Source organism: Chinchilla lanigera, unplaced genomic scaffold (genome assembly GCF_000276665.1).
Source record: "Chinchilla lanigera isolate Chin_1 unplaced genomic scaffold, ChiLan1.0 scaffold00050, whole genome shotgun sequence".
Lineage (NCBI taxonomy): Eukaryota > Metazoa > Chordata > Mammalia > Rodentia > Chinchillidae > Chinchilla > Chinchilla lanigera.
In genome coordinates, this window is record NW_004955451.1 from 4480117 (window position 1) to 4491665 (window position 11549).

Consider the following 11549-nt stretch of genomic DNA (forward strand, 5'->3'; position numbering starts at 1 on the left):
TATCTGTAAAGTGGGGATAATTAGTCCTATCTCATAATGCACAAAACAGCTCCATGAACAGTGGCTATTATTACATTGTAAAATGCTTAGCATGTATTATTCCTCTTTGTTTTCTAGGTCTGCCGGCTGTATGAAATTAGATAGCGTATATATGTATTTAACATACATTAGGGGATACAAATTCTTTCTCTGGGGCTCCAACCTTAAAACATTTAAAAAGTGACAACAGGATGGTCCCCCAAAAGAAAAATATGCAACTTGTTTTTAGAGTTGCTTCCCTCCTCTTTTGTATGCCCTTTCTATCCTCTGCTTTTTCTTTCTCTCTGAACCTTGGCAAAGGCTAGGTTTCCTGCAGTTTCACCTGGCACCAAAGAGCTCCCAAGACCCCAGAAGCAGCTGCTGTGATACAGGTGTCCTGTGGACTGCCACCTGGCCCCCTGCTCTCATGGGAAGAGGGGAACTGGTGCATTGCATACTTGGGACCACTGATGGCCTTAATTTTTGTCTACTCCATTTTATGGTGGGCTTTTATATATTTTTGTTTTAAAAGTTAATTATTTCTTCTGTTTTTAGATAAAAAGCATTAAGAATAACAAGAAAAGGACAATAATAAAGGAGATAGCAGTTTGCTTTGGGTCAGAGAAACTCAAGATCTAGGAGAGGACACAAAGAGGTAACAGAAAAGGCTGGACTTTTGAAAGATTTTAAAAATTGCATTAGTTTATTTTAGTTTTTATTCTAATATTGACAAATGAGAAAGGAAATACAATCATTTTTCTGTATTGTCCTAATAGCCCTTATTCCTCAGATTTTTAAAAAATACATAATTGTGATAAAATACATATAGCATTAAATTAATCATTTTAACCATTTTTAAGTGTATAGTTCTTTGGTGTAAAGTAGATACACATTCCCTGATGGTTTTTTGGCTTTATGATAGTGCACACAATACGTATTCAGTTGAAACCATACTCAGAAGTTTGAATTTTGATTTGTCCTGGGCTGGCAGTACGTGGTTTGATACTCTCACTGTTTGCTAGTGGCAATGAGCCATAGTTCCCAGTCAGCCAGAGAATCAGGATGGGAAACATCTGATGCTCTACAGTGTACTGTGGTGCTAAGCTATGCTGTGGGTAGGTTAGGTGTATTAAATATTAAGTGTACTTCGAGCTTACAGTATTTCGAGTGGGTTTATTGGGGTGTGACCTCATCATAAGTATCATTTGTGCTTATAACTGTTGCACAGTCAGCTCCAGAACATTTTCATTTTGTAAAACTGAAACTCTATATCCATTAAATAATTTCCTATTTCCCCTTCTCCCCAGTAACTAATCTGCTTTTTCTTTTTAAATGAGTTTTACTACCCTTGAAACTTCATGTAAGCAAAGTTGTATTTTGTCTTTCTGTGGCTGGCTTATTTTTTTAACCTAATACCCTCAAGTTTCATCCATATTGTATACCATGTGTCACAATTGCCTTCCATCTTAAAGCTGAATAATATTCTGCTATCTATTCTGTATATCATGCTGGATTTATACAGGCATCTGTTGTGGGGCTATGGAAAATAATTCTGCTATGAATAAGAGTGTAAAATATCCCTTTGAGGCTTCACTTTCAATTTTTTTGAGTATATACCCAGAAATGATATTTCTGGATTATATGGTAATTCTGTTTTTAATTTTTTGAGGAATTACCATACTATTTTCCGTAGCAGCTACACCTTTTTACACTCCTACCTATAGTGTACAAGGGTTCCAGTTTCTCCACACCCTTGCCAACACTGCTGTTCTCTCTCTGTGATAATAGGTATTGTAATGCGCATGAGATGACACTTCACTGTGGTTTTGATTTTCATTTCTCTAATGATTTGTTATGTTGATCATCTTTTCAGAAGCTTTTTGGCCATTTAGTATATCTATTTTGGAGAAATATCTATTTGAGTTCTTTGCCTGTTTTTAAATAGGGGTATTGTTTTCTTGTTGAGTCTTTTCTTTTCCCCCCCTCGGTACCAGGGATTGAACTCAGGACCTTGTGCTTGCCAGGCAGGTGCTTGTGCCACTGAGCTATATCCCCAGCCCCTGTTGAGTCTTTTTAAAACTTCATTTTGTAAGGTAAACACAGGTTTCAGTGTCTTTCACAACATTTTATTTAAAGGGCTTGGAAGAAAAATTTTAGGGCTCTCTAGCTGATGAGAGAACATAGGGACAATCGTCTAGACAATTTAGCCTAAATGTACAGACTTCCCTGAAGATACCTGATTCTGAGCTAGGTGTGGTGGCAAACATTCAGGAGGCTAAGGCAGGAGGATCCTAAATTCAAGACCAGCCTGGATTGTACAGCAGACCCTGTCTCAAAAACCTAAAAGAACAAAAACAAAAAAAACACTTGATTTTGGTCCTGATTTGGTGCTCTCCTTTTACCTATTTTGTAACGTAATCCACTTTAACTTATCTCCTTTGCCTTTTGATTTCATCTCATCTAAACTGTGATTCAGGACCACTGATAGGGTGAGGTGAGTGAGACATGCTTAGGCGCAAAATTGAAGGGGGCCCTCAAAATCTCAGTGGTAATGATAGGTAATATTTTTTTTCTTTCTTTCTTTCTGAGACAGGGTCTCCCTATGCAGTTCAGGCTGGCCTTGAGCTCACTTTGTAGCCCAGGCTTATCTGGAACTCACAATAACCCTCATGCCTCAGCCTCCTGAGTGCTGGGATTACAGGCGTGTGCCACTACTCCCGGTTTAGAAATAGGTAATATTTAAAATTTTTTTTTTTTTTTAGTTTGTTTGTTTTGAGAAAGGGTCTCATTGTGTAGCTCAGGCTGGCCCTGAACTTGTAACTATCCTCCTGCCTCAGCCTTCTGAGTGCTGAGATTACAGGCATGTACCACCACACTCAACTTGTGATATTTCAAAAAATCATATTGAATGCAAAGAGTCCATGATAAACATAATAATCAAAATTTTAAAGAAAGATCATATCTGACTTTGCACTTGTACCACTCATCTGATCCTGATCTTGTGGATCTTTTGAGAAGCTGTGCAGAATGATTTCAGCTATGAATGATAAAAAACCCCACTGTCACTCCTAAATGAGTTTGTCTCACTTCACAAGCAATTCAGGGGTGGCAGGGCTCAGCTGGGGTAGCATCTCAACCATACCATGAAGGACTTAAATTTTTTGATCTTTCTGCTTTGTTCCTTGTGACATGTTGGTCTTTTTTCCCTGGCTTGTTGTCTCCGATTTGCAAGACAACTGCTGTCCACACACAAGGCTGAGAAACGGGGGTGGGACAAGGGAATATGTTAGCTGAATCTGCCCATTGTCTGGGAAGAAAAATCTGTCCCAGAAGCTCTCCCAGCAGACACTCACTTTTATCAGTGGCCAAAGTGATGCATGGCTGCCCTCATGTGCAAGGGGGACTGGAAATTTACTTCTTCAGCTTTGCAGCTGCTATAGAAGAGAAGGACAAAGGAGAAGAGTGTTATGAGTAACTTTTGGGTAGAAGACCCAGTATGTGTTACATTCCTTAAAGGCTAAATATTCTCCATAAAGAAGAAAAATGGATAGACCTGGATGGGAGATTCTAGAAAATAGAGGAGGGGACTAGAGCCCTAGGACCTGAGAAGAAAGTAGGGGGAGGGCTTTTTGGGGAGACAGAAAACAAAGAGGCAAAAAGGTGATACAAATACTTTTTCAAGATGTTTAGAAATATTTTATATTTGATGTGTGATTTAAATCTATTCCCTCCTTCCATCACCCTAAGCCTACTTCAGTAAAAATCTGTGCTCCCTTTCTCCCTTATCCTCTGGTACTGGGGACTGAACACAAGCTTTTGCACTAAGCTACAAGTCTAGCCTTTTTTATTTGAGACAGAGTCTTGCTAAGTAGCCCAGGCTAGCCTTTTTTATTTGAGAGTCTTGCTAAGTAGCCCAGGCTAGCCTCTTTTATTTGAGACAGAGTCTTGCTAAGTAGCCCAGGCTAGCCTTTTTTATTTGAGACAGAGTCTTGCTAAGTAGCCCAGGCTAGCCTTGGACTCATGATCTTTTTGCTTCAGTCTCCTGTGCAGCTGGGATTATAGGCATGTGCTATCACACTCATACCACTATTCAAGGCTAAAAAAAAAGTTGCTTAAGTAGGCCAAGTTACTTTTGACTATACAAATATAAATTTCTTTGCACATGGTCGAAATTGAGCTACTCTAATTGCTGTCATTTCCTTTTCCAAAAAAGCTACTGGTGTTGGCCATAGGTAGATGGTTCCACAGATGCTCAGACCTCTGAATGGAGTGAATGCTTGGTCCTAGGCACAAAGCTAGAGAGGAAGATATTTTGTCACATGAAAGGAACTTTACAGGCCTTCTTAAAAGACAGTACTCTCATTTTCTAGTCTCAAAAAAATCCCCTCAAATTATAAGTAAAAGATAGATACTAAATAGGTAGCAGAGAGCTAAACCTTTTTCAACTGGGAAGAGGATCAAGAGACGGAAGGGAAGCCAGGCATAGTGGCACATGCCTATAATCCCAGCATTCAGGAGGCTGAGGCAGGAGGATTGCTGTGGGTTTGAGGCCAGCCTGGGCTACAAAGCTAGCCTGAACTACAGGACCCTGCCGAGAGAGAGAGAGAGAGAGAGAGAGAGAGAGAGAGAGAGAGAGAGATGGAAGGGATAAAAGGGGAGGGAGAGAGAGAGAGATGGAAGGGATAAGAGGGGAGGGAAGGGGATGAAAATAGGAATTCATAAGATGTGTTACTTACATGTACCAACTCCACACAAGGAATGTAAACATGTACCACAAACATGTACTAATAAAAGATAAGTAAAAAAATTAAAAACTAGGTAGAAAGCATGTATATTCTAACCTCAGGTAAAAATTGACTTACTGACCTAAAATTGTGACAGAGTCAGCATCAGATGTTAAGAGTGAGTGATCTCATGGATGCCAGGCCTATTTATTATCAAGGAGTAGAGAACCTTTTCTTTGCTTTTCCTTTCTTTCCCACCCCGCCCAGCCCTTCTAGGTGCTTTGCATTGAGCTACATCCCAGACAATTTTAGCTTTTGAGACAAAGTCTTTATAAGTTGCTAAGGTGTCTAGGCTGGGCTCTAACTTTTTTGTGTGTGGGTACAGGGAATCAAACTCAGGACCTTGGGCTTGCCAGGCAGGCGCTTATGCTGCTGAGCAGCCCTGGGCTCTCACTGTTGATGCTGCTGCCTCAGCTTCCCAGATTGCTAGAGTGACAGGCATGTGCCACCATATCTGACCGTTAAGGACTATTTTGTTGTACATTGAAATCAGTTCTAAGTGACTACTATGATTCTTAACACAATTCCACTGAACTCTTTTTTGCAGCTGTGTAAAGAAAACACTGATTTTAGGTCTCTTCCCACTCTAAAGTATTATGCTTCCTTGAGTGTCTGATAACGGCGTTACGCTCCAGCCCGACTCCATCTCTACACTCTCATGCTTGCTCCTCTTCCTCCAGCCACCCACAGGGAAAGGGAAAATGACTGTTGTCTGCTTCTCTTCACCCATGAACAGAGCTCACCCCAGCTTGATGAAGATCTGGAAAGATGGCTGCAGTCACCCAAAGAGAACATGGAGCTACAGGACCCTTGCAAGGGCTGTAAGAGGTTATTGTTCCCCAATAGGGGATTATTTCCTTATTCCTTCTCCTCCTTCTCCATCTTCAGAAAAAAGAACAAACAAAATTTATTATACACTTAAGGTATGGGAGTATTAGACTTACACTCCAATTTTCTTCTCATGCAGGAAGTGGGGCTAGGTTTAGGCTTCTGGGAGAATGAGTGTCTGATAACGGCGTTACACTCCAGCCCGGCTCCATCTCTCTGCACTCTCGTGCTTGCTCCTCTTCCCCCAGCCACCCACAGTGCTCAAGATCGTGATTAACGATGGCACTTCAGGCAGATGCAGACTGAGATTACTGCAGTTTTGGCCTGCCACCTTCAACATTTTCATCAGTCATTTGAATTAAATCAGAAAAGGCATGCTTATCAAACTTTGAGATGACAAATCTCAGAATGAACTCTGATGGGATGGATGATAGACCAAGGATCCAAAATGGTCTTGACGGGTAGAAATGTTAGACAGTCTAAAAGATAAAGGTAAAGCTGGGCACAGTGGTACACACCTAGTGGTACACTACCCAGCTGACTTTTTTTTGTCTTTTTGTGCCACCTAAAAAAAAAGAAACATCTAAAAGTTTTAGGTCCAGCAGCATAAAATCCTAGACACCTGTTCTGAATGGAAGATTTTGAATTGGAAGCCTCTCCTCTGTAATAACATTGAAAGCGGGAAGTCTTATTTTTATATGTCCAGCACTTCACATGCATCTTGAAACACGGTAAGAATTCCAGAAATTCTTGGACAGTGCAAGGCTATGAGGCCTTTGAGGCCTCAGGCTGATAAGTTCTGAAAATGTCAGTGCTGCATTAATTCTGCAGAGACAGAAATATACTGTCCGGAGCCAGTGACGGGTGAGACAGGTAATGTGCTGTTTAGAGGACTCCTGGGATACAATGTGGAGCTCCCTTGGGGTGTCACATTTAAACAGGGATCTTAACAAAGAGAAGAGCATAGGCACAGAGCAGTCAGATGTCTGCACAGCAGGTCGATGAGAACAGCCAAAGGAGCTGGGGAGGCTCAGCCTGAGCAGAGCAGATGGAGGGGAGAATCTGATAGCCTCCCTCACACACCTGAAGTACTGTGAAGTGACCAGAGTCAGCCTGCTCTCTCCTGCCCCAAAGGACACAGCTAGTGACTAGAAATCGCAGAGTAACAGACTTTTACTCAGCAGAGCACAGACTTTGTCCTGGTTACAGCCATGGGACTGGGGGAGCAGCTGCCCTTTCCCTTCCAAAGTGGCTGCTGCTGCTCAGCAGAGGCTGGATAGAACAGAAGTGTTGCCTTGGTTCAGCCAGCATCTCTTGAACACTGCTAGTGAGGCAGATCTGTGCACAGGCTGGTGATGCACAAAGGGAGTGACATCTCTGCCCCCAGGAGCATGTAGTTGAGTTGGGGAGATAGATTCTATTTGATAGCTTTAGCAAATTTTTTTTTTTTTTGTCTTTTTGAGACAGGGTCTTGCTCTGCAGTTCAGGCTGGCCTTGAGCTCACTTTGTAGCCCAGGCTGGTCTCAAACTCGCAAGAATCCTCCTGCCTCAGCCTCCCGAGTGCTGGGATTACAGGCGTATGCCACCACACCCGGCAATCCAATGTATTCTTAAACTGTGAGATACTTAAATTAGATTTCATACTAGAGGAAGTTTCAGAAAATGAAGATAAGGTGATAAAATAAACAGTGGTTTTGAAAAGGACTGCTGTTACAACATAAGTAAAATACATTTTCTCTTTGAGGCTAGCTATGTACTGTAGTTTAGCAGCCAAAAGCAGAGTGATTAGCTGAGCTGCCTGGGTAGATCCTAGCTCTAGGACTTAGTAGGTATGTAACTTCTCTGTGCCTCAGTTTCCTCATCAGGTAATGGGGATGATAGTGGTAACTACTTCATTCAGATGTTATGAGAAATTGAGTTAACATACCTTCTAGTACATAAACCAACACCTCGCCACAGAGAACACTCCCAGTAGTGCTATTTGTTTCCTTTGGTGTGCTGTCCTGTTCTCCTGGATCTTAGTAATGTGGTTTAATGCCTCAGATCATTTTTATTAAAGGGACACAAAAACTAAGGATCAAGATGTTGGTGAAAAGAAGATCAAAAAGGGATGAAAGCGTTAAGCCAGCGAGAAGGAAATCAGCTTTTTAGGAACTTGTGAAGAAGGCATGAATGAATAATTGTTTTTATATCAGCAGTCCTTTGGCTTGGTAAGCATCAGTTATTCAGGACTGTGTCCCAAGTACTATATATAATGTTCCTACATTTGATAATTTCTTCTTCCCTGCACTTCAGCACAGATTTTCTATTACTTGCCAGTTGTACAAAGTATGATCAAAATAAGCAGTGTTTAAAGCTCTAAAAATTTATTACAGTAAAAGACATACTGCCATTAATCCTTCTCAGAATACAGTCCGTTGTTTTGAGCACACTTACCACATCATTTTTGCCTCTTTCTGAAGCAGTTGTACAAGTCCTGTTTCGTGATGTCTTTATGAGTTGTGACAAAACTACAGTGAAGCTGAATGCCATCCAAGCAAAAGGCAGGCTTGTGAAAACATTACTGTGTGTCCTCATCCACTGTATTCACTGGAGTTAACACCATGTGAGTTCTGGCTCTTCCCCAAATTCAGAATAACCAGGAAAGGTAAACTTTTTTTTTTTTTTTTGTCGTTTTGAGAGGGTCTTGCTATGCAGTTCAGGCTCACTTTGAGCTCACTTTGTAGCCCAGGCTGGCCTGGACCTCTCGGCAATCCTCCTGCCTCAGCCTCGCAGAGAGTGCTGGGATTACAGGCATGCACCAGCACGCCTAGCTGGAAAGGTAAATATTTTGAATTGATTCAGCATATCAAGGCAGTCACAATGGTGCAACTAAAGTCACTCACAAAATAGGATTTCCAAGCTAGGTGTGCTGGCGCACACCCGTAATCCCAGCATTTTGGAAGTGAAGGCAGGAGGATTACCGTGAGTTTGAGGCCAGTCTGGGAATAATGAGTTCAAGGCCGTCCTGAACTCCACATGGCCTCATCCTGTCTCAAAAAAAAAAAAAAAAAAAAAAAGAACAGCTTCAGAAAGTGGCAACATTGGTGGGATTAGTGTGTTTAAAGCAACGGAGGATATTTTGAGGGGGATTAATGGCAATATGTCTTTTACTGTAATATATTTTGAAACATTTAAATTTTTTTAATGACATCTCATAGCTTCATCAAGTTTTCTTTCAAAAACAAGCTATTGGTCATTATCATCAGCATCTTGCATATTGTCTGTAGATAGGTTTACCTTCTGGTTATCCATTGTCTAACATCTGCAAATGAGTTTAATGTTTAGCTCATACAGATATTGCAGAATCCAGTAAGAAATAATATATTATAGAATTTAATTGGGGTTCACAGTAATCTGAAGATTAGAACTTAACTTTCATTTAAAAATCATTTTGCTGTAGATCTTTAGGCTTCTGATATACCAGTTACAAATGATGTCCTCCTATGTTTTATGTTCCTTCTAACTCCGGAATTTAGTCATATTAACTCTTTCTTATCATCTGTTATCCCTTCCCCAGTCCCTTCTTATTGTCCTCCTTTTTCTGTCCAATTTTTCCCAGGATGCTGGCCTCAGTGGACTGCATCTCCGTGGGTTCCTTTTGGCCAATGGGAAGCTCTGAAGACAATCCAAGGGCAGGAGAGAGGTTAGGGTTTACTTCCCCTCCCTGACTATTTCAGTATCTTATATCTGGAAGAAGAGCTGTCCCTCCCCAAGCACAGCTTCTGTGTGGCGGCCTGTCCTTCTGAGTTCCAGCTGTCCTCGCTGAGTTCCAACAATTGTCCTCCCAGCCCACTCTTGAGACTTAGGCTTTTCTCTGCTGCCCACCCTGTATGCCCACCCCTGTATGCCTTAAAATTCCTTGTTTATCCCTTTAACTCCATGCCTTTGTATGTAGTCACTTCAGAAATAAATCTTTTCCTGTACTATGCATGGGTATATTTTTTTTCCTTCAAACCCTGACTGGCACAGGGCCCAGTGTATGTGGGCATTTTGCAAGTATTGAATACACTGAGAAGATAATTAGTGTCATCAGTGGCCATTGCTATGACAGGGAGCTGTAGGATGTTAGGAGGGAAGGCTTTTAACTGTGTTTTTAGAAAGATTCTGTCTCTATATAATAGAACAACTTGTGTAGGTAAAACAGTCTACATTAAGCTATTCAGAATTCTGAATTCTGGCATTCTTTGACCTAGAAAGTAATCAGGTTATTTCTTTTTTTTCCCGATTGGGTTGGTCTGAACCATCTAGGTAATGAGATATTGTATGTTTGTAAGTCAGAGTTACTGTTTGATGATAACATGAACAGAGTTAAAATATTTATTAGTGTCAGTAAACACTAAAGACAAAGACCTGAAATTCAGACCAAGTGGCTTAACTTATATGTTTACAATAAATTAAATTATAAAGGGAAATTACTGCCAACTTTGATTAAATCAGTGGTAGAGTCAGCACAAGAACAGTTTGCGTACAAAAGGAGTACAGAAGATGCTGTCAGTGGCTTTGCAGTTACCTTGCATTTGCATGATTCACTGCTGATCATACTCTTCTTTGATTATAAAGAACAAAACCCCTTTCCCTTGAATTTAGTTAAATAGAAAGTATACTGATTTTGTCTTTAAAATTGTACATACTGAGATGGGGATGTTGCTCAGCAGTAAAGTGTGCGTCTACTGTGTGCAATACCCTGCTTTTGATCTTTAGCACCACAAATAAGAATAATAGGAATAATAAGTGTACATATCAATTTGAAGCTCCCTTCTTTGTCTTTTAAAACTCCTGTGTAGAGGGTAATTGTACAGGATCAGAGTGACTTGTCAGACTGACTGGAACTGGATCATAGATGGATTCCAGCCTGATTTTGAACATCTTGGTTGTGAGCTCCTTTCTTCTCTCGTCTGCTTCAGTTGCAGGCTAGTAGCTTCATTTCCATCTCTTACACTGTTACAGTAGTCATGGTGGTTTGACTCTTTGCGCAGCTTAACTCTTTGGTTCCAATCAGATTACTGAAAATTGTGAGTTAGTTGCAATTTAAAAAATTTCTCACTGTGCCCAGCATGGCTTTTGGTTTTGATGTAAATTTTTGAAATTTTACTTCTTTTATATAATAAAGTGTTTACTTTTCCTACGAGTAAGGTTGCAACTGTGTAAGACATATTTTTTATTTGACTTTGGGAGTCAGGGGAAAGGACCTGCCACACAAAGAGCCTTCAATTTCTATTAGAAGTTTGACATGTAGGCATCTACTGCCACAATACATCATATAGGGGCTAGGGGTTTAGCTCAGCGGCACAGTGCCTGTCTGGCAAGCTCAAGGTCCTGAGTTCAATTCCCGCTACCGGAAAAGGAGCCAAAAACAAACAAACAAACAAAACAATACATCATATAAACTGGCATTAGTTGTCCTCATTTTATAACAGAAGTACTGTTTAACCACTTAGCTGAAATTGCCATATTCCTGTGCCATATTCCCATTCCTATTATCGCTAGGAGATAGCCATGAAATGCTAAGGTATTTGGAACTCCTTTTTTTTTTTCTCCGGTACCGGGAACCGAACTCACGAGCTTGCGCTTGCCAGGCAGGCGCTTTTGCCGCTGAGCTAAATCCCCAGCCCCGGTATTTGGAACTCTTTTAAGGTGAACAATACCATCTCCATCTCTCTCTCTCTCTCTCTCTCTCTCTATATATATATATTTTTTTTTTTTTTGTCTTCTTTTTTGAGACAGGGTCTCTCTATGTAGTTCAGGCTGGCCTTGAGCTCACTTTGTAGCCCAAGCTGGTCTCAAACTCACAACGATCCTCCTGCCTCAGCCTCCTGAGTGCTGGGATTACAGGCATGTGCTACCACACCTGGCTCAAGGATCTTGACATTTTGTCTA

At 40.9% G+C, this 11549-nt stretch overlaps 1 long non-coding RNA gene across 3 annotated transcripts; it reads left to right on the forward strand.

Annotated features, from left to right (window-relative positions):
- The first annotated feature begins 580 nt into the window (after positions 1-580).
- Positions 581-9585, forward strand: LOC102022149. Of its 3 annotated transcripts, none has more exons than XR_262574.1 (5): positions 581-673; positions 5539-5630; positions 6208-6361; positions 7690-7840; positions 9190-9585. It is a non-coding gene; the product is annotated as an uncharacterized LOC102022149 (long non-coding RNA). The 3 variants fall into 3 exon arrangements; XR_262573.1 differs by having other exon boundaries at positions 9232-9585; XR_001235968.1 differs by lacking the exon at positions 9190-9585 and adding an exon at positions 8093-8227.
- The last annotated feature ends 1964 nt before the right edge of the window (positions 9586-11549 follow it).